Source organism: Pelodiscus sinensis, chromosome 2 (assembly GCF_049634645.1).
Source record: "Pelodiscus sinensis isolate JC-2024 chromosome 2, ASM4963464v1, whole genome shotgun sequence".
NCBI classification, from domain to species: Eukaryota; Metazoa; Chordata; order Testudines; family Trionychidae; genus Pelodiscus; species Pelodiscus sinensis.
The window spans coordinates 78,084,850-78,108,887 of NC_134712.1; the positions used below are offsets into that span (position 1 = coordinate 78,084,850).

The following is a 24,038-nucleotide window of genomic DNA, read 5'->3' on the forward strand; positions in this document are numbered from 1 at the left end:
AATGTTGTTGGATCTGGGTTCTAGTTCATAGTTATTTTTCCTAGGCCCTGCGTGAAGTCCATTGTTTTTGCTCTGCAGGCTGTTCCTCTGTTACCCATTTGTGACACTGAACCTCAATATTTTTATGGAAATATGTTTTTAATATGAATATGCCAAATTTTGCATAAAGCACACATGCTTTCATAGAATCATAGAACTGGATGAGACCTCAAGAGGTCATCAGGTCCAGCCCCCTGCCGAAGGCAGGACCAATCCCAACTAAGTCAACCCAGCCAGAGCTTTGTCAAGCTGAGACATAAACACCTCTAGGGATGGAGATTCCACCTCTAGGTAACCCATTCCAGTGCTTCACCACCCTCCTAGTGAAATAGTTTTTCCTAATATCCAACCTGGACCTCTCCCACTGTAACTTGAGACCATTGCTCCTTGTTCTGCCATCCGGCACTACTGTTAACAGCCTCTCTCCATCCTCTTTAGAACCTCCCTTCAGGAAGTTGAAGGCTGCTATCAAATCCACCCTCACTCTTCTCTTTTGCAGACTACACAAACCCAAATCCCTTAGGGTATGTCTACACTACCCTCCTAGTTCGAACTAGGAGGGTAATGTAGGCATACCGCACTTGCAAATGAAGCCCGGGATTTGAATTTCCCGGGCTTCATTTGCATAAGCGGGGCTCTGCCATTTTTAAATCCCCGCTCGTTCGATCCCTGTGCCACGCGGCTACACGCGGCACGAACTAGGTAGTTCGAACTAGGCTTCCTAGTTCAAACTACCGTTACTCCTCGTGGAAACCTGTCCCCCCCAGCACTCTGTCCCCTGATGCAAAAACCTGTCCTGGCACCCTGCCCCCTCTCCCCTGCCCCCACTGGCACCCTGTTCCCTGCTCCAGAACCCACTAGCACTCCTTCCCAGTACTGTGTCCCCTGCTCCCAAATGACTTTTCTATGGGTCAGTGACCCCTGACTCAAGGCAGGTTCCCTGCCATTCTCATAGTATTCTATTTAAAAATGAAGCCTGGCCAACAAACCCCCAATTTGAGACAGGATGTGTAGGTTCTGGGGTGGGAATGAGGGATTTGGGTGTGGGAAGGGGTGAGAGGTGCAAGCTCTGGGAGGAAATCTGGATGCAGGAGGAGGTGGAGAAGGGGACACTGGCTCGGGGAGGGGGGCTCCAGGCTGGGCAGTGTTGAGATACTAAGCAAGCCACAAGCTTGCGGATGTGAGGGTGCAGGAATTTGGGTTGGGGTATGTGAGGGGCTGAGGGCATGAGGTTCCAGGGTTCCAGGGCATGAGGTTCCAAGCCCCCATCTGACCACAACCACTCCTGCACACCCCCTTCCTCAGACCCTAGATCTGAGCCTATAAAACCCTGGAACCTCATGCCCTCAGCCCCTCACATACCCCAACCCAAATTCCTGCACCCTCACATCCGCAAGCTTGTGGCTTGCTTAGTATCTCAACACTGCCCAGCCTGGAGCCCCCCTCCCCGAGCCAGTGTCCCCTTCTCCACCTCCTCCTGCATCCAGATTTCCTCCCAGAGCTTGCACCTCTCACCCCTTCCCACACCCAAATCCCTCATTCCCACCCCAGAGCCTACACATCCTGTCTCAACACAGCAAGGGTCCAGCTAGACTGCAGGGCTATGTCTACACTGGCACCCTTTTCCGGAAATGCTTAAAACGGAACAGTTTTCCATTATAAGTATTTCCGGAAAAAGCGCGTCTACATTGGCAAGATGCTTTTCCGGAAAAACACTTTTTCTGGAAAAGCATCCGTGGCCAATGTAGATGCGCTTTTCCGGAAAAAAGCCCTGATCATCATTTTCGTGATTGGGGCTTTTTTGTGGAAAAGACTACTGTGCTGTCTACACTGGCCCTTTTCCGGAACAGTTTTTCCGGAAAAGGACTTTTGCCCGAACGGGAGCAGCATAATTTTTCCGGAAAAACACTGACAATTTTACAGTAGATCGTCATCGCTTTTCCGGAAAAGCAAGCAGTCAGTGTAGACAGCTGGCAAGTTATTCCGGAAAAGCGGCTGCTTTTCCGGAATAAGTGGCCCAGTGTAGATACAGCCCAGGAGTTTTTCAGGATTCTGGAGATATCCCAGAAAAACTCTTCTGCATCCAGGGTTGCGTTTGTTCTTCCGCTTTTTTAGTGGAAGAGCAAACAGGCTCTTTTGGTCACCCCTGTATTCCTCTTTCCACAAGGAATAAGGTGGCTTCCAAAAGAAGGGTTTTTTTCTGACATTTGGTCCAGTGTAGACAGGCCAAATGTTGGAAAAACCTTTTCCTACAGAAGAATAAAAACAAAACAAAAAATAAGCAGCAGTATAAGGATTGGGGATAGCAAGTGATGGAGAGGAGGAGAATAGAGAGGGCGGGGCTTCAAGGAAGGGGCGGGGTGGTAGATCTTGGCTCGGTCTGTCATTTAAAAAGTGATCTTGGGTGTAAAATGGTTGGAGACCACTGCTCTAATCTGTCCAGGTCACTCTGGACCTTATCCCTGCCCTCCAGCGTATCTACCTCTCCCCCTAGATTAGTGTCATCTGCAAACTTGCTGCGGGTGCTCCATCCCCTCATCCAAGTAATTAATAAAGATATTGAACAAAACCGGTCCAAGAACAGATTCTTGGGGCACTCCACTAGAAACCGACTGCCAACCTGACATCGAACCATTGATCACTACCCGTTGGGCCCGACAGTCTAGCCAGCTTTCTATCCATTTTACAGTCCATTTATCCAATCCATATTCCCTTAACTTGCTGGCAAGAATATTGTGGGAGACGGTATCAAAAACTTTGTTAAAGTCAAGGTATATCACATCCACTGATTTTCTACATCCACTGATCTTTCTATATCATAGAAGCTAATCAGATTGGTCAGGCACGACTTGCCCTTCATGAGTCCAAGCTGAGTATTCCTGATCACCTTCCCCTCTTCCAAGTGCTTCAAAATGGATTCCTTGAGAATCCCTTCTATTTTTCCGAGGACTGAGGTAAGGCTGACTGGTCTGTAGTTCCCTGGATTGTCCTTCTTCCCTTTTTTAAAGATGGGCACTACATTTGCCTTTTTCCAATCATCTGGGATCTCTCCCGATCTCCACATGAGTTTTCAAAGATAACCGCCAAAGGTTCTGCAATGACATTTACCAACTCCCTCAGTACCCTTGGATGCATTAAATCCAGGCCCATGGATTTGTGTATGTTTAGCTTTTCTAAATAGTTCCTAACTTGTTCTTTCCCCACCAAAGGCTGCCCACCTCCTTCCTATACTGCGTTGCCTAGTGCATTTGTCTGGGAGCTGACCCTGTCCATGAAGACAGAGGCAAAGAAAGCACTGAGTACTTCAGCTTTTCTCACATCATCTGTCACTAGGTTACCTCCCTCATCCAGTAAGGGCCCCACACCCTCTCTGATCACTCTCTTATTGCTAACATGCCTGTAGAAATCTTTCTTGTTGCCCTTCACATCTCTTGCCAGCTGCAACTCCAATTCCACTGCATTCTCAAGCAATATTTTTATACTCCTCTCTAGTCATCTGTCCAAGTTTCCACTTCTTGTAAGCTTCCTTTTTGTGTTTAAGCTCACCATGGATGTCCCCGGTAAGCCAATCTGGTCGCCTACCATATTTGCTTTTCTTGCTGTGCATCAGGATGGTTTCTTCCTCTGCCTTTAATAAGGCTTCTTTAAAATACTGCCAGCTCTCCTGGACTCCTTTCCCCTTCATGTAAGCATCCCAGGGAATCCTGCCCATCAGTTCTCTGTGGGAGTCAAAGTCTGCTCTTCTGAAGTCCAGGGTGTGTATTTTGCTACTCTCCTTTCTTCCTTTGGTCAGGATCCTGAAATCTACCATCTCATGATCACTGCTTCCCAGGTTGTCACCCACCTCTACTTCACCTACTAGTTCCTTCCTGTTTGTGCGCATGGCCCCTGGTCAGTTCCTTCAGCACTTGTACACCAAGAAGTTATCCTCAACATTCTCCAAAAACTTCCTGGATTGTCTGTGTACTGCTTTATTGGTCTCCCAACATATGTCAGGGTGATTAAAGTTGGCCATGAGAACCAGGGTCTGCGATCTGGAAGCTTCTCTCAGTTGTTCAAAGAAAGCTTCATCTATCTCATCCACCTGATCCGGCAGTCTATAGCAGACACCAACCACAACACAACTCCTGTTGCTTCCATCTCTAAATTTAACCCATAGACTCTCAACAGTCTTTTCTCCCTCTAAGTACTAGAGCTCTGAGCAATCATACTGCTCTCTTACATACCATGCAAAATGTGGCATGTAATCTATCATTGGAGAGCTTGTAATCCCCTTGTATATATTCTATGTGTGTGCATGTATCATTCCTATATTTCAAGTTAAGAATATGAAGTATAAACCTGTTTATATATTTAGGAGATGCTAGTGAACACCATTAGTAGTACTCAAGGAACTTAATGGCCCAGTACTCAAGACAATATCTATAAATAGTCTTGTTCTTTCTCTAAGGCTGGACTTTGGTTGGTCCTGCCAAGACATGTGGTCAGGTCACCTGATGCTGGAACCCATTTTGGATGTGGTACTTTCCTCTGGGAATGTGAAAGGGTTGAAACTGAAAACAAAGGATTCCTGCCTTAGGCAAAATCTATAGGCAAGAAATGCATCAATTTCTATTTATAGGCACCAATGCACCCCCTGCTTACCACCCAGATGATTGGTGGAAACATCTGAGATTGAACAGGGGGAAGAATTGTGCTCAACGTAGAAGGCTGCCTAGCTTGTAAGTAAAGATGATCAGAACTACTGTTAGGGTAAGGAATTGCATGTAACAAGTTCCTTAGAGTATTTAGTGTTGCTAGTGTATTTTGTTTTATTTGGCTTAATAACTTACTTTGATCTTTTGCTGTGTTTGAGCCACGTCCACCCTGATTGAAATGGCCTTGTAAACACAAGTCCAATTCTTGATAAATAACTCCCTTCTTTTATTATACTAGTACTTTATCTAATCTATCTATCTATATCTACCTCTGTAATTTCCATTCCAATTTATCTAGTGAAGTGGGTTTTACCCACAAAAGCTTATGCCTAAATAAACCTTAGTCTCTAAGGTGCAACAGGACTCTTTTTGTTTTTACTTGTCTGTTATCATATGCAACCTTTTAAACTTTACCTTTTCTATTTAGTAAAATCACTTTTATTTATTACTAAACTCAGTGTACACAACAGTTACCTGAGGGGAGGACTACAGCTGTGTGTATCTCTCTTTCATTGATAAAGGGAGCGAACAACTTATGAGCTTGCTCTGTATAAAATTTTTATGCTGTGCAAGACGTATTTATCTGAGGTTTTGAGCCCATTGAGGTTGCGGGCTGGGTTAAATGCCAAACTGCTCTAAATGTTTGTGTCACTTTGCTGTGGGCTAGGACCCCAACACTGTGCCTTTGGTAGGGGAGACAAGGGGTTCTGGCTCAGCAGGACAGAGTAGTGGGGTGCCTCAGAGGGCTGGTAGGTGAGCTCAGTGGTTTGATCAGCCCATGAGGTGAGCATCTCAAGGGGATCTCAGTGTCCCAGCCCATCACATCCAGGCGGGGAACATGAACCCATCCCTCAGCTGTGCCTGCTAGAGCTGCAGTGGTACTTCTCCTCTGGCCCCAAACTGCTGCGGTGAAGAGGGCTGGGGTAGTCCCTGGGGCAGCCTGAATACTGACCCCTCTTCCCCAACCCCATCCCAGAGAAATTATTTAAATGAAGTAAAACAAAAATCAAATGTGTTAAGGACCCAAGCAACACCAGGTAAAACTTCTAGTTTAATATAAAAAAACCCAACCCTCTACCTGCTTAAAACAATCCCCTAATATAGCCATTTCACTAATGTTGGGGAAACTAGGGATAAAGCATATGTGGACAAACTAATCAGTATAAAGGGGTTTTCTCCCTGTAACCTCTAGGTCTTTCTAATTCCCTTTCCTCTCAAATGTTCCATGTTGTTACTACCATTCTTTCTGTGAATGCTTCTTTTTATAGTTAGGAGGAATTTGCTCTAGTGTGATTTATGGCTGTTTCCCTTCCCGTTTTGAGCCTGAGTGGGAAGCCAGGCGTGCGCGACCCAGTTGGACTACCCGCGGGAGCAAGAGAACCTGGCGCACAGCTCAGCTGGGGCTGGGTAGGGAGGGGGAACTGTGAAGCCTAGTGTGTGGCCCAACTGGGCTGGGGGAAGGGGAGTGAGGGGGGGCAGGAAGCCTGACACACAACACAGCTGGGCTGCCAGGGGAGCTGGGAAGCCCGGTGGGGCAGCAGGGCAGGCACCATGAGGGCCAGAAATGACCTCCCCTAGTCCAGCAAAATCCCTCATCCAGGACCAATCAGGTCCCAAGGGTGCCACACCAGGGAGGTCCAACCTGTAGTAATTAAGAGGTGGTGTTTTTAAAGGGCTGATATATTAATCTATCGGTATAAGGATGTATGTTATAATCGTTAGATGTGTGTTCCTCTGAGTATATTGTTTGTAACTGGGACGTATAAAGGGTAAGATTAATCACTCCTTTGGGAATTCGAATGAATTAGGATGTCACTAAAGCTAATTTAATTAGGACCAAGAGAGATTTAAATTACCTACAAGATCACTGCTTAACTTTGAGCCTAGTATGGTATCAGTTATATATCAGTTCATTTGTTGTGATTTTTTTTAGTATTAGAAAATGTTTATTGGCTAGAGTGAATGTTTAGTTGACGAGAACCCCATTAGATTTTTTTTGTGCTCGTGTTTGGTATATGTCATTACTAGTTGGTTTTCAATTTTGAAGATTCTATTTTATCTTGAGAAACCAATGATGAAATGGAAATACCTAGATACAACCTGAAACAAATTAACTAAACCACAGAGATAATTATCATTCTTTTTTTCAATCTCCAACCGATTTCATCTCCTCTCCCCCTCACCCCAGGCCTTAGGTTACATCAAACAAGTTCTATTCTTGAATGCATTGAACAAAGTATTTCCAAGTAAAAAATCAAACAGCATCAGAAATTAAATGTTATACTTCGGGGTATGTCTACACTACCACCCTAGTCTGAACTAGGGTGGTTAATGTAGGCAAGCGAAGTTGCAAATGAAGCCCGGGATTTAAATATCTAGTTTATGGTACTGCTGCCACTATCTGAAACAGTGATTTGGTTCTTTTATAGCTCATTTGGAGTCTTCAGAGGCTATGTTATTAGTACATCTTCTCTATTGTAAACATAATTATCATTCAGAATTCTAATTACCATGCTGCTCAGGAAATTAGCTTCAGATCAGACGTTCAGCTTGAGAATTTTGGAAAACAGACAAAGGGAATTCAACTGGCCCTTTCAGAGGTTTATTCATCGCCAGTATAATGTCAATTCACCCATCTTCCTAAAGAGTGCACCCCGCACCCCAAACCCCTTGCCCTACCTTGGTGAAAATAAGTGAGGGTGGGGGAAAGTGACTGATGTAGGAAAGAGGGGATGGAGTGAGTGGGGGGTGAAGTCTCAGAGAAGCCAAGCAAGAATTCTGAGGATCGCAGTGGGTGCTACACACAGCGACTGAGCTGAACTCTGGAATTTAGGTTTCTAAGTTGTTCTATGCATCATGCCCTCAGTTCCTAATTTAAAGGTCCAGTTCTACAGCCTTTACTCACACTATCAATGGCACTGAAGTTAGCAGGACTAGTTCCTTACGTGCTACTCAATGTGAGCAATTACAGAATTTGGACCTGAATGCTGAATCTCTGGGCTGTCACCCATTTCACCAATATGTGCTTCCCATTCACAAATGTGCATGCTATAACCCTCAAGATTTTTCTTGAGGAAAAATTAGAGATATAAATTGAATCAAGTACTGCACAACACACGTATGCTCTACGTGGACATCTTCCCCCAAACAAAGTACAATGCATTATTAAAGAAAAATGTGTTAAACATCTCTGAATAAACTACAGAAAATATTCAGATAAGTAAGACCTAGCCCATTTTGAACTACATACAACCAACAGAAAATTTACCATAGTATTTGGCTGGCGATGCATATCAGGAAGTCATAATAAATTATCAGCCTTTTATTCCCACAACAAAGAACACTATTTCCATTAAAATGCTATTGAAAATGTTAATTTTTCCAAAGTAATTATAACATTTGAATAGTAAATGTAATTAGTTGCCTTAGTGTCATAGTACAATGAAGTTTAAAAGGACTGCATAATCTGAATTACTGGAAATGCAAGCTGATTTTCACAGAGACTGTTCTAACTGATTAATGACAAATTTAATTAATATTCATTTATCCTAGGTCCCAATATTACAAGGACTCTAAAGACCAGAAAGAACTAATCTTGCTCCTTTACGGTTAAAACAGTTTTGTACATACATATGGGACTACCTCTGGACTATATAAAGTCCTCATAGCAACTAGGAACTAAAACTTTTGGGAAAAGACTCCATCACAAACAATGCCTCCTTTCAACTACAGAGTTAAATTAAAACTATTATGAAATTTAGAAAAAGTGATTTTTCTGATTTTTTTTCAAGTTGGTTCAACAATTTTCAAGGTAAACAAGTCTCTGTCCTCCTGACCACTTCCGCATTATGGAGTACTAGAAGATTTACCTGGTGTTGTTCAGGTCCTTAATGCAAATACATTTTGTTTTTCTTCATTTAAATAATTGTTCTAGGGTGGGACTGGGGATGAGGGGTTCAGTATGTGGGCTGCCCCAGGGAGAGGACAACCCCACTCTCTCTCCCCACAGCAGCGTGGGGCCAGGTGAGAAATGCCTGTCTATAGCTGCTGCAGCTGCAAGCGGGCACAGCTGGGAGAGGGTTGCATGTTCCCTAGCTGGGGGACAGACATACACACAGACAAACAGACAGACAAACTCTGAAATATACAGGCAGTCCCCGGGTTACGTACAAGATAGGGACTGTAGGTTTGTTCTTAAGTTGAATCTGTATGTAAGTCGGAACTGGCGTCCAGATTCAGACACTGCTGAAACTGACCGCCAGTTCTGACTTACATACAGAATCAACTTAAGAACCCCAGGCGTCCCCAAGTCAGCTGCTGCTGAAACTGATCAGCAGCTGATTCCAGGAAGCCCGGGGCAGAGCAACTCTGCCTGGGGCTTCCTGTAGTCAGTGCTGGTCAGTTTCAGCAGAAGCTGACTTGGGGATGCCTGGGGCAGAGCAGCTGGGGTGCTGCTGGGTTGCTCCAGTAACGCCGCTCCTGGGTGCTACTGGACCAACCTAGCAGCACCCCATCTGCTCTGCCCCAGGCGTCCTGATTCAGCCGCTGCTGAAACTGACCAGCAGCGGCTGAATCAGGACCTGGGGCAGAGCAGCTGGGGTGCTGCCGGGTTGGTCCAGTAGTGCCCAGAGCGGGCGCTGCAGGACCAATCGGCAGCGCCCCAGCTGCTCTGCCCCAGAGTCCAAAACAAAAGCCTGGTCTGCTGGGGAGGGGGAGCACACTAGCTGCCCCCCCCCCTCCCCAGCAGACCAGGGACACGGGGAGCAGAGCCTCTGAGGCTTTGCTCTGGCAAAGCCTCAGAGGCGAGGGACCCCGCCGCGGCTGCGGCTTCAGTCCGGGAGCCTGTGGTCTGCTGGGGACGGTCCCCAGCAGACCACAGGCTCACGGACTGAAGCCGCAGCCGCGGAGGGGTCCCGCGCCTCTGAGGCTTTGCCAGAGCAAAGCCTCAGAGGCGCGGGGAACCGCCGCTGCTGCCGCTTCAATCTGGGTGCCTGTGGTCTGCTGGGGACCGTGGCTGTGGTCTGCTGTGGTCACCCAGCAGACCACAGGCACCCAGATTGAAGCGGCAGCAGCGGCGGTTCCCCGCGCCTCTGAGGCTTTGCTCTGGCAAAGCCTCAGAAGCGCGGGAACCCGCCCGGTGCTCCTGGTCTGCTGGAGACGGTCTCCAGCAGACCAGAGGCACCGGAGCAGCTTACCAATGGGGCTTTCTCGCCCCGACTTCCGGGGCGAGAAAGCCCAGTTCGTAAGTGCGGATCCGACATAAGTCGGATCCGCGTAAGTCGGGGACTGCCTGTATAGCTATCCCTTTCTCCACCTCTACCCCCTGCTGGCCCAATGAAGTTGTCCTAGTCCCAATCTCTGGCCCCTTGCTGCCTCCCTGTGGTTATTCTGCAATATAACTTCCTCCTACCAGACTCCCCCCCCCCCCCCGCCCCTTTCCATTTTATGAGAAGCAATCAAATTCCACGCACACATTCCATTTTCATGGCACAACCAAACCCTGACCTTTAAGTTAGGCTAAGAGGAAGCTGCACACCAAATCTGGTGGTCCTAGCTCTTACCATTTAGGAGGAGTTCTTGAACAAATTGACTCTGAGGGATATCCAGACAGATGCACATTTCTAAAATATATAGAAAAGAAGACTAAGAACAAACTTCCTGCTTCCTTTGATTTGATGGGAAGGAAGACATGGCTTCTACCACATAGAGGTGTTACAGTCTGTAGGACACAGCCCCCTCTCTCTTTGTTGATCCAAGGACAGAGGATTAAGATGGGAAGAGAAGATAGAAATTTCCATGCCATAACACACCCTTTACCACAGAAAGCAACCAGAACTCTGAGGTAACCCCTTTCTGTGAAAGAAGAAACAAGGAGATTCCTCCAAGACTGGAGTTACCAAGGATAGATAGTCAGAACTGAGTTTTGGCTGGACTTGGACTAGCCAGAGAAGGGCTTTGACTTTGTCCCCTTGTTGGGCATGCACTTTACAGAGAACTTTCTCACTGAAGTGGGGCTGCTCTTCCTGGAAGATATGGAGAATCCCTAGAGATTATGACAGAGCTGCCTTGGTGCAGGTTCCATGCCCAGGAGAGGTTCTTCTTTGGGAATTTCAGTGGAGCAAGGTGGGGGGAAGGGAAGAGGTAATGTTGCCCTCAACAGGAAATGCAAGAAAGTCACAAATACTCAGTGCATGCAGGCCATCACCACTGGGTGGAAAAATTGCCCAGCTGGAAAAGTAGAGAGACCAGGGTGTCTTTACTTCCCTAAGATTCTCTAGAATTCCCCTCTGATTTTATACCATCAAGCCTTCTGAGATGAACTGCTTCTCCGGGACCCACTCCCACATATAGTGGCAGGTGGTTGCTGAAATGTAGGGTAAGCAGTCAGCTCAGAGCTGGCCTTTGGTCCCAACCACTGATGGAATAGGCTAGGGATGTTAAAATTTCAGCAGCTACAGCCAGGCTAGGTCAGGGAGGCGGCTTCCTGACAGCTGGTTCACACCAGGAGCTGGCTTTTAAGTGCATACCAGAAGCTTGTACATAACCATAAAGGTTAACCATGTGCACGGTTACACTTTCAGATTCCTAATATAGACCTCTTAATGAAAATAATTTTAAGCAACTGCTCAATTTCCAAATGTAGACTGGGTTTTAAAAGGCAGTATGAGTAGACACACTTCATTCCAACCAGTAGCATCCAATGGTACACCCATACATTAGTCAGTACATTACAGTGTATTCCCTTATCTTCCCTATCTTGTTTTGAAAGTTACTTTGAATCCAATTCCTCTTGTTATTTTCCACAGACTTGTGAAAAAAAGAGTGAACAACCCAACTTGACATTTGTTTGTATAACTTGCTCAGTTTAATTTACAATCTTATAACATTCAGTCTGTTTCTCAAACAGCAGAAACTTCTGTTTTCTCTCATAACAATTCTCATTTTTGGTTTGGTGCACCTTGTGCTAGACTGATCTCCGACCCATTTCCTAAATAAACAGTAACAATCCACAAACAGTTATTTTAAAAATGTAAAGGTTTCTGCTCTATACATAATAAACTAAAACCGTGACAAGCATCAAGTAAGAGGCATTTTATAGAACAGCTATGGTGATAGCAGCTGCTACGCTGTCATTAAGGTTCAAAAAACACATTCTATTACCATTCCCCTATGTTGTCATGTGCACCTAATTTTCCAAACACTCATCTCTGCGGATGACATTTTCCATGCTTGGTCTCTGCCCAAATTGAGTGAAATTTCCTAAACAATTTTTGTGATATTGGAAACAGATAACAATAAAATATAATAAAAAAACCCTTCTATTTCCCCTTCTTTGCTTTACTTTCTTTGAAAGTTCTCTCCATCTCATTCTCTCCATCTTGGTCTATTTTGTTTTTAAACAATAAGGCCTGAAAGTTTTTCCAGGGGAGAGAAAAAAGGAATCTCGTTTAATTCACATTAAAAACATAATTTCTCATCTTCTCTGGTTTTGCTGAATGGTTACAGAATTGGAGAAGAACCTTTGTCAGCCTTCATCTGGACTGTTGAATCTTTGATAGAGCAATCTTTAATTCTAAGGCCTTGTCTATACTTTTGGAAAGAGCAACGATCTAGTAAGTACCCACTAAATCAAATGCTGAAGGCACCCCTATCAACCCCAACACTCCTTTATTTGTGAAGAGTACGGGAAATTGACAGGAGTTTCTGCCATTGACCTCCCACAGTGAGACCAACCCAGAAATTCAATTTAATGGTCATTGACTCCAGCTATGCGATTCTTGTAGCTGGAGTTGAGTATCTTAAGTCAAATTTCTGAGGTACTGTAGACCTGGCCTAAGTGTTTGTTTTTTAACTATTATTTCACAAATCATTTGTCTGCTCCTAAATAACTAATATACATTGAGTTTTTCCCAGAGTGAGCCCTTAATTTTAAAATACATATTTATTTTGACATCTAAAATACACGTATTCAATGCGCCGGATGAATGTACACATAGCTTTGCTAGAAGATTTACCCGGCATTGCTCGGGTCCTTACCTCAATTAATTTTTGTTTTTCTTCATTTAAATCACTGCTCTGCAGTGGGGCTGAGGATGAGGGGTTCAGGATGCAGGCTGCCCTGAGGAAGAAAGGACTACCTCAGCCCTCTCTCACCACAGCAGTTTGTGATCAGGTGAGGAGTACATCTCCGTGGCTGCTGCAGCTCCCACCTGGCACAGCCAGAGGATGGGTGCAAGTCCTCCAGCTGCGGCAGATCCAGGTTCATCTGCCCTTGCACTCCCCAGCTAGGGTGAGGAATGGAGCAAACTGTGTGCTTTCCTCATCGACCATTAAGAGCAAATAACTAACTTCCCTCCAACCCTTCTCTTTCAGAAAACCGGAGTAAAGTTAATACTGCATATTATGAAGTGGGCCCCAACCCTCAAAAACTTATGCCCAAATAAATGTGTTAGACTTTAAGGTGCCACAGGACTCCTTAAAGTTAATACCTGCATGGTTAGGGCCTTAATTTTAAGATACTTAACACTTAAACAAAATCAGTGACCCTCCCTCCCTCCAGAGTAGAGAGTCACATGGAGCAGCCCTGAACTTAAATCAGCGGCTGCTATGTGACTGAGGGTCCAGGCAGGGTGGTCCGTGGGCTGGATCCGGTGGCTTGGCAGGCTGGATTTGGCCCATGAGAGGTATCTTGCCCACCCCAATATAGATAATAATAAACACAACAATGAATAGGGCTAGTTTCCTTTAATATTATACTGATATTTAACATTAAAGAAAATAGGTTTTACTAGGTTATTAAAAATTATCAGAATGTTGGGCATTACTTTGCTCCCATGGAAGTGAATGACAAGACCTCACTTTATCTGAAGTAGGAGCAGGATTGAGGTTCTTGAGAGAAATGACAGAAGAGAGAGAGAGAGAGAGAGAGAAATCAAGTATCTTGCATCTTCTCCCTAATGTGTTTCTAACAGTTAAAACAGATTGGAAGAATTGATATAGTAATGTTTTCAAATTGTTCTTTATTTGATGTAGGTGTTTATTGTCCATCTGCTACTCCCTATTGGAAAGAGACTTTTCTATGTCAGATTCAAAGATATAACAGAGTGCTACCTCAGAAATTGGGGTTGTGCGAGATTGTGTGCCAAGCAATTAAAGTTATTGTTGATAGGGTTTCAAAGCCAGGCCTCAAAATACTTTCTCATGCAATAATTCTTACTCAAATAAGCAGTCCTGTTGAGTCTATAGGACTACTGCTTGAGTAAAGGTTGCAGGATTGGCAACCAATATTTAAACACCTTTCTTTCCCCTATCCACCATTATTCTTGCTTTGCAGCATGGAAAGATACTCTGTAAAGCTCTTCTCCCAGGGAGCAACTGTGGGCTACTTTCTGAAGTCCCAAACACACATTGCTCCATTTAGGGCACAGGTGGGCAAGATACCTCTCGCAGGCTGGATTGGGCCCCCCCTAGTCACCAGACTCAACCCATGGATCATCCTACTGGGACCCTCAGTCACACAGCAGCTACTGTTTTAAGCACAGGACTGCTCTGTGTGACTCTACTCTGGAGGGAGAGGGACGCTTTGCATTTTCAAGTGGTCTGGGGCTGAAGCCCAGCCTGCCTTGGAGTGCTCCAGGGCTGCTGGCCAGGGGATGCTTAGGTAAGTGCCTCCCAACCAAAGCCTGCCTTTGGCACCCTTGCCTCTCTGCACCCCCCTGCCCAGGTCACAACTCCCTCCCAGACATTGTATTCCCTCCTACACCTCTCGCACAGGCCAGAATCCTCTTCTGCACCCATACCTCCTCCCTGATCCTACACCCTAATCCTCTGATCCACATCACAACCTCCTCCTTCATCCAAACTCCCTCTCAGATCTCACACCGTCTCCTGCATCCCAGTCCCTTACCCAGTGCGCCCTTCTGCACGCAACCTCCATCCTAGACCCATACTTCCTCCACAGAAAATTGCAGCTCTTAACCACTTTCCAAAATCTTGGCATGCCCCCCCCCCCACACCAAAAAGTATTGCCCACCCCGATCTATGGCATTTAGAATCATTATTTCTTTTTGAAAGCTGGGCAGAATATTTTTTTGAGCTCTCAGAGCAGCAATTGAGATCATGTCACTCCAACCTCTAAAGGTTTTAAAGCATTAAAAAAGTTACCATCAAAGTTGTTCATTTGGCTTAAACCAGCAGTGACTTAAGTATGTGAGTATCTTTCCTCCCCTTGGCTTCAAAATTATTCACATGCATAATGGTATTAATGGTCTTAAAACTTTAGTGAATTGGGCCTTGTTCTAAAAACAGTTAAGCATATACTTAATTTAAGGCCTTACATTTGTCACACTGACTTAAAAAAGTAATGTCAATGAACTATTCATATGAGAAGTTAAGAGCATGCATTAACTATTTGAAGGGGAAGATTTTTGCACACCTGGTTATTTTTCAACAAACCACTTACAAGTAAGTAAGTAAGCAAAATTAATACTTCCCTCCCTCCAAAACAACATTACTAATTAGTACTCAACAGGTCACTTTTAAACAGATTTTTAAAAATAAATAACTAAGTGTGCCTATGTCTATTACACTAAATTAATAGAGCTAGATCTATAGTCACTCAATGAATAGGTAACAATTTTGCAATATCAAGACTGTTTATATGTAAAGCATATCTTTTAAAATGACACAGAGCTTAGATCATCTGACTTGTATCTCTAGCAGTGTATACAGCTTCGCAGACTCAAGCTGTATAAACATAGGCAGAGAAGAAAGAGACACTTGTTCTCTGGTAAAGCTTACTGCATTATAAAAACTGTGTGCAGGGCAAAGGGTCCATTTTAAATGTATCACAAAACACTTTGCCACAGACATGGGACCTTTCACTACAGGCGTGAGAGCTTTCTTGTAAGAAAGACAAATTTTGAACAAAAATATTGCTTAATGGGATTATGTGCACAAAGCATAGTTTCCTATTCATAATACCACATCACTGAGTCAAACACAAGCTGGGACTCTACCTATGCCAGCACTGATTGCACAATTTCAAAACCAATAGTAAACACACAAAACAAAACCTTTGTCTAGGTCATGAACTCTTGTTGCAGATAAGCTATCCGCACAGAAGGATGTAAAAAAATAAGCAAGTAATCAAATGCTCTTTCCAAAAGATAACTAATGTTCTTTTACATTCTGTAAATGTCCTTCTTGTCTAAGAATAAGAGCTACATGATTGTAGCACAGATTTTTGGTTACTTCTGTATTTCAATAATGTATTAAATGATTCCATGTAGGTGAGTAATTGTTTAAAAGTAAAAGAACAGAAGGCATATTCTGCGGGTAATATTACTCCAGTATAAAGGACTGAGTTCAGTAAGATGGTGGACTTTATTCTCCTCTCACCCACACTTGACTTCAACAGAGTTACTCATGATTTATATCAACATACGAGGGTAAAAATCAAGCCTATTATATGGATTATTTTGCCAAAACAATTTTGGAGGGGGGCAAGAAGGAAAGAGACTTAACATTTTTAATAAAACTTTTTTTTCCAGTGTTTCTCTTCTCACCACCTGTTATAGTGTGGTTCATTAGAAAAATTACTTGGAAGCTGAGCTGGGATTTATAATGTTGCAGAGGTCTCAGAGTGAAAAATTGATTTGAGCACCTAGCAAGCCTTATCAGCTGTTCCTAGTTACCTACTGATGTAACAGAAACATCCCTGCTTGTAATATATAAGGTCAAATATAGCATGAATATGAAATACTGTTGGAAATATAATAATTTAAACTTTACAGTAACAACTGTGTTCCTGCCAACATTCTCAAAAAAAATCTGCAGAGCTGTTCAGACTCCAGTAGTATAGTATGAGTCAGGAAAATGTCAACAAGGAAAAAACTGATGGCAAAAATATGCCATGTGCTGGCAATCAGGATTCATTATTGAGCACAAGTATCAGAAGGATAAAGAGAGGCTTATGGTAGAGGGACAAAGAATGTGTACACTGATCCCTTGATTTTTACCACCTGTTGTCTACATGCCAAATGCATTCACACAGCAATGAAATGCTCTTCTAGCTGCACTCAGCACTAAGTTGAAAGGAAAATGGTATTAGGCAACTGGGTCCTGTCACCAGTGTACAAGTTGAACAAAACAAAATAGGAGATGCTAATAGACTGTTGTCTGAATTCCCTTTGCCAAGGTTATAAAAAGAATTTGGAGGTTTCCTCCCTCTTGTTTTTTTTTCTCTTAATTGCTGTTTCCAAACTTCCAATTTTTTATGTCTGTAATAGCCTTTCTTTTCTTACAAAACAGCAGCTTGCTTTTTTTTTTAAATCAGCCTAACTAGAAAGAGTAAAACAATTTACAACATTTCCTTTCCTGATCTTGATTCCTTGCAGTTTGACAAAGTTCTTTCTAACTTATCACTGTTGTTCCAAATTAAAGGGAAAGCTCAAAATAAATATTTTCCCTATAACGTACAGTGAAACTCAACTAGTCTGCTTTATTTTCACAAGTTGAGGTCTAAACAATAATGAATTTGTCTGGCTCTGGAAGAAGCATATTTTATAATACTTCATTCTCAAAGTATTTACAACAAGTAGTGAGTTTGATGATGCTAGCTCAGTGACTGTGTAGGAAAAAATGCAATTGTAACTGTGCCCTCAAATACTAGAGCTAGTATTTGCCTTTGATATTTAAAGATTTGTTGTAGGGACTATTCCTTCTTGCATTTGTTAGACATGCAGTGAGCTAAAACTTGACCAGTGTGCTATCATAAATTATACATAGAACATCTTTAGAGAGGAGTATGAATTTTAGTTGACTGTGTCCTTGAAAAAACAAACTTTTCAGCAGTCTACAGTATACATCACCAGAAACACTTATAGCTAATATATTGCTATTTAAAAAGTACTAGAAGATTTACCTGGCATTGCCCAGGTCGACAACTCTATTTTTTTTAAAGAAAATAAAATTAAAATGTACATTTTTCATTTGAATCATTGCTCTGGGGTAGAGATGTTAGTTATCGTGTAATTGAATAGTCATGTAACAGCAAGAAATTTTAGCGGTTACACAACTATTTGATAGTTCCCAGGGGTGGGGTCAGCAGCCAGTGCACTCCCACCCACACTCCCAGGGAGCCCCCTGCCACCCGATACTGTTGCCTCTGATACAGAGGCAACAGTGCAGGGTGCCAGGTGTGAGCCAGTCCAAGAGGGTATCCAGTTTAAAAACCAGCTCCCCTCGTGGAGCAGCTGCCTGCCAGATACTGAGGTAGCAGTGCAGAGTGGCAGCAGCCCCTCTCTGCGGGGCTGGAGTGGGGGCATGTTGAGCTTACAAGCTAGGGATGTTAAATTTAGATTAATTAAATAATCAAATAGTCGATGGGATAGGCTGGGGATGAAGGATTCAGTAGCAGGCTGCCCTGGGGAGAGATGACTGCACCAGCTCTCCCTCACCACAGCAGCTTGGGGGTCAGGTGAGAAGTGTCTCTCTATGGACTCTGCCGCTCCAGTAGGTACAGCTGGGGGAGGGGTTCATGTCCCCATCTCGGGTAGGTCCAGGTTCATCTGCCCTCTGGACTCCCCAGCCAGACTGAGGAATGGAGTGATCTGTGCATTTTTCCTCACTCCCTGATGAAGGTGAAAAGCCAGCAATGTTCCTGTACAAATCGGGGCGGGGAACAGCCTCCCTAAAGGATGCCTGAGAGGGGAGGCTCTGAGTTGAGACAGTCCTGGATAGGGGAAAGGAACATGCTCCCAGCCAGCTCCTTTCCCCTACTTGGTGATTCTGTCTCCTTTCTGTATGGTTTTGAGAGACACAATCCTATTCCAGGCACACCTCATTGTCCTGGTCAAACCAAACCCTTATGTTGTTTTGGAAGCTGTGTATACCAAATTTGGTGGTCCTAGCTCTCACCATTTAGGGGTGGGCTCACTCCATCACTCACTCAAATATAGAGAAGATTTCATGTTAACCATCCCAAAATGCAGTAAAAAATGACAAGTTAAAAAAGCAGTTAACTTGGGAACAAATGAGAAGTTCACAATAGACAGACACCACTTTGGAAAAATTCTCTTTGATGTTTGCTAGTACTGTATGAGCCAATTTCAGTTTACATCTGACTGGGGAAAAGGAATAAAAAGTAAATAAATGTCTATTAGAAAAAGAGAAGTGGCTAGAAGGAAGAACCATGATAAGACAGTACTGTAACGTGCCACACTTAGACACCTGTATCTTCATCTTTCTTGAAGATCTTCTGTTTGATTTAAATGTGAGAATTCTACATTATGTGGTCTTAGACAATATTTTTATATATTCAAGAGATGCAGAATTTGGCCTGACCATTTAATTTCCTTTTCTCCTCAAAAGTGAAATTTGATACACTTTACCAGAGCTAAAAACCCGTCAAGAACAGAGACCACTATTTTCTTCTAAAAGTTGCAGAGAACAAAATTGAAATTGTGCTGAATTGAAGGATAAGCCTTCATCTCAATCAAAATTTTCTATTGAGACAATCAACAAATTCAGGAATTTTATTTTTCCTGTTTCATCCTTCCCAAAGCAATCAAGGGCAGAATTTCAGGAAGGTGGGGGGGCAGTTGCCATGCACTCTGGGACGTGGCTTGCTTTTCATCCCATACCCTGGATGCCAAGGGAGTGAGGGGAAAGTACTTGCATTCCATGCATGCCTCACACACCTGGCTGGTGTAGGAAATTCTGCCCTTGAAAGCAATAAGAAGAACTTCTTCATCATGAAAAACTGGCACGATGAGATTTTATTTTATTAAATTCAAACTATTACACTATCAAATGAAAATGTGAGCAATAATATCTGGGCCATTAAAAATAGATGCATACTAATCTAATCTGACTGGCAAAAGCCAAGTTCTCATTTTGGTATCTGTTGAAACGCTCCACTGGGGAAGAAGAAAACCTGTGACTTCCAGCAGAAAATCACCAACCAAGTAATAAGTGTAAACTCTGAGATTAGCACTCAAACTCATGAGCTACTCCAGACAGCATGACAATATACACCAGTGAAAATGGGTGTAAGATGTTGTCACTTTACACTGATGTAACTGCCTACACAATGTGCAGCACAACAGAGAATCAGGCCCAGGGGCTTGATTCTCCACCATTTTGCACCTAGTGCTATCTCTGGCACTTGCACAAAGCAGGCAAAAACCTTTCCCAATAAGAATTTGACCCCATTTACTTATTTCTGAGTATGAGTAAATGTCTACTTAGAGTAAAGCAGAACAGAGTCAGGTCCAAATTAATTTAGCAGCATGTAACTTAGACCACTTCTTCCTTCCCTCTCCAGTGTGTAAATTACCCCAGCTTTACATTATCTTGCACATCAGAAAGTAGATGCAAGAAGACCTGTGGGAATCAAACCTTTACTAAATTATGCATCACCTCAAGATTTAGGTGATAAAATTCTAGAAATCTATAATTTTAAAGACCTAGTGATACACCTTTTTCCCCTCTGAAAATTCTCAGACATATAGGCTACAAAGAAGTCATTATTGTTGATGTGACAGCATCTGAAGCTCCACCTACTTCTCGTTTTAACAGGAAGTTTGCAGTTGATTTCAAGAAGAGCAAGATCAAGCTTACAATTATCAGCATCAACTATTCACCTGTGAAGTGCTAATTACACGATGGCATGACAAGCAGATAACTGAGAGCAGAAAACATGCCTGTTGTTGGTTTAGGGTGAGATTTTTTTCAAAGGTACTTGGATGTTAAGTGTACCCAAACTTAACATAGGTTCCTAAGCCGCACAGAAGACTCCTTAACTTCTCCCCTTCCATGTTGTCTTTGTCTTAATAATACAATGTGCACTCCCAATTAAAAGGAAGGTGAGAAAGCTACATCACCTCTACCAGCATATTGCCAATCTCTGGAAATGAAGATTTGAGAAGTCAGGAAGTTTGTCCACAGCTGCATCTTTTCTAAACCATAAAGCTACACAGGAAACTAAGTGAGAGCTGAAATACTCTTCTTGGGCATCCTGCAAGATAATTTCATCAATTATAACTCACTGGTGATGCAGGAAAGATACCCTAATCCTCAAATATTGTCATATACCTTTATGCAAAAAGATATTGAAAATGTACAGTATCTTGGAAGCCTGAAATAGTCCCTATTGCATCTTTAAAAAAGCAATTCTATCTTCGTTTACCCCTAAACCATCCAATAAATGTCAGTTTTCTATACAAAATAGCATTGTTGGTAAGGTTTCTTCCACCACTTCCTTTTCACAAAAGCACTACATTAACATTTCAGTTATGAGCCTGAGTGACATTATTGAAAAAAAAAATTATGGGTACCTCCCTGATTGCTCGCTTGTGACACAATAGACACGTCCTAGTCTTGCAACCTGATAAAAATATGGTTGTCAGCTCTTCTGACTGGGCAGACTGGAAGCCATTCATGGCAATGGTATTTGGTCCATCTGGTCTGGAAGAGTTGGCAACCCACACTCATGCCTAGGGATCCTCTTGGGTGCAAGCAGCAAGTTGGACAGCTCTCTGAACACAGCTGCAGGGAAAATCATTCTTACAACTCTCAATATACAGTATGCAATAACACTGTACAAGAGAAAAGTAGTGTTTCTTCATCTGCATCATGCTTACACTCTTTCCTCAAAACACAAGATTAGTAAATAACAATTTTGTCTTACCATCCTTCACAGTCCCCATATATTTATATTTTTAAACTTATTCTAACTCCTCCATCAGTTACATCATGGCAACATTATCAATAAACTATAGCCTATACTGGAACAGGATACTAAACTCCGAGAGGCTCTGGGAGACAGACCCATAGTCTCCTAGGGTATGTCTACACTACCCCTCTAGTTCGAATTAGGGGGGTAATGTAGTCATTCGGAGTTACAAATGAAGCCTGGGATTTGAATTTCCCAGGCTTCATTTGCATGATGCCGGCCGGTGCCATTTTTAAATGTCGGCTAGTTCGGACCCCGTGCCGCGCGGCTACACACGGCACGGACTAGCTAGTTCGGATTAGGCTTCCTATTCCGAACTAGCTGTACACCTTGTTCTTCGTTCCACGATGCGTACAGCTAGTTCGGAATAGGAAGCCTAATCCGAACTAGCCGGCATTTAAAAATGGCGCCGGCCGGCATCATGCAAATGAAGCCCGGGAAATTCAAATCCCGGGCTTCATTTGCAACTCCAAATGACTACATTACCCCCCTAGTTCGAACTAGGGGGGTAGTGTAGACATACCCCTATAGACAACCACCTAACCTCAAGATGATTCTTACCAACAACCACAGGAGATACCACACTAATACCAACCCTGGTACCTTCCCTTGCAACAAACCCCATTGCCAGCTTTGTTCACATATTCACTCTGCTGATACCATTATTGGACCCAACCAAGTGAGTTATAAGATCAAGAACACATATTCCCGTGCATCCAGAAATATAATTTATACTATCATGTGCCGAAAGTGTCCATCTGCTATGTACATTGGACAAACGTCTCAGACACTTTGCCAAAGGATCAATGCCCACAAAACAGATTTCAGACAGGATCACAAAGAAAAAACAGTTTCTTGCCATTTCAACCAGAAAGGACATTGTCTCAACGACTTGATTACCTGCATCCTGCTTCAGACCTTTTAAGACTTCACTTCAAAGAGAATACTCTGAACTGTCATTCATGCTTAAATTCGACACTTTACACTCAAATTTGAAGACGTTAATTATCTTACCCATTACAAAGATAGTTTCCCCAATTATCACCTCTAATATCATTAGCTCACAGACATTTACCTGCCCCCCTTCTCCCCCATCCCCCTTCTGTTCTGAAATTTGATTTGTCCTTTTCATGTGTTCATTTTTTTTATTTGTATCCTTTGGTATGTATGCTTGTGACAATTTTCTTCCACTATTTGATCTGAGGAAGTGGGTCTGGCCCATGAAAGCTCATCACCTATTAAACCATCTTGTTAGTCTTGAAAGTGCTACACAGTCCTGTTTTTTGTTTCAGCTGCACCAGACTAACACGACTACATTTCTACCACTATCATGGCAATAGTTTTACTAAATTAGAATTTGTAACAATGGGGATTTAAAAGCATAAACGATGAAATCTGGCCCTCTACTTATGATGATCCCTAAATAAAAAAAAAATGATTGAAATCCTCTTATCAAAATTTCCCCCTTAAATCAGATATGTGCAGACAGTTCATTGTTTGGAAGGTTGCTCATGAGTTCTGTGGTGTTGGGAATGGCATTTTAAAACATAAAAGCACTTTATTCAAATGTAAAGTCACAAAGAGTTACCTGGATTTTTCAAATTGATCTAGGAGGGGAAAAGGGTCACTTTAGGGTACTTATTATTCTGATTGTGCTCCTTGAAAAAGTCAGAGAGACCATTAACAATTTCCAATTCTGTATCAGTTTGTTCTTAATCATGTATACATTCCTTCTAGAATGAGACTGGAGTATTATTTAAATTCATGCCTGGTTTTGCTTTATGTGAGTAAATCTGGCAGACTTAAGGTGGCTCCAAAGAGGTAAAAGACACTCAATAGTCATCTGAGCTACCGGCAGTCTCCGGGTTACATGGATCCGATTTACATCGGATCCCTACTTACAAACGGGGTGAGGCAACCCCGCACTAGCTGCTTCCCCCCAGCAGACCAGGGAGACGCAGAGCGGCTTTTCTCAGCAGACACCTCAGTTTAAGAATAAAGGACTGAGGGAAGTGAGGTGTGGGAGAATAAAACTGAGCTCTGGAGAAATGTTTGGCTAGAGTTTCCCCTACAATATGTACCAGTTCCGACTTACATACAAATTCAACTTAAGAACAAACCTACAGTCCCTATCTTGTACGTAACCCAGGGACTGCCTGTACTTTTTAAAAATGTAGTTGTGCCTTTGTTAGGAATTTAACATAAGCCCCTTCTAGATTATTAACAGCAGACCATAAGCCTCCCATATCTTTAATATGTGGCTAGTTGACACACATTTTTTACCCACCTATGAAGTTGTTAATCCCATCCTCATCACTGCAGCATCTGAAGATCATTCCTCTATCCTCTCCCTGCTGTCTGCAAAGTATCTTATTGCGCTATACTGTCTGATTAATCTCTGATTTAATTTCAGTACTTCAGGAGAAAATGGGGTTTTTTCTAAGTGTCAGTTCTGCAAACTTCGCCTGAGCCCTGTTAGTCAAAGCAGGTTATTTATTTCCATGCATCAACACTAGTAAAAAAAAAAAAAAAAGATTCTGCAGACCAAACAAGCCCTTAGTAAC

The 24,038-nt window shown here is 43.0% G+C and overlaps 1 protein-coding gene across 4 annotated transcripts in view; it reads right to left on the minus strand.

Moving 5' to 3' along the window:
* The window catches only part of CABLES1 (Cdk5 and Abl enzyme substrate 1), a 102,913-nt gene that overhangs the window by 64,442 nt on the left and 14,433 nt on the right, over window positions 1-24,038 (minus strand). Inside the window, exon 1 of one of the 4 annotated variants that reach the window (XM_075920883.1) lies at window positions 12,774-12,919. The exons of the other annotated variants lie outside the window; for them this stretch is intronic. The gene's annotated coding sequence lies outside the window, so the exon portion shown is untranslated. Of the gene's footprint in view, window positions 1-12,773; window positions 12,920-24,038 lie in introns of those variants that run through there. 4 annotated transcript variants of the gene reach the window in all.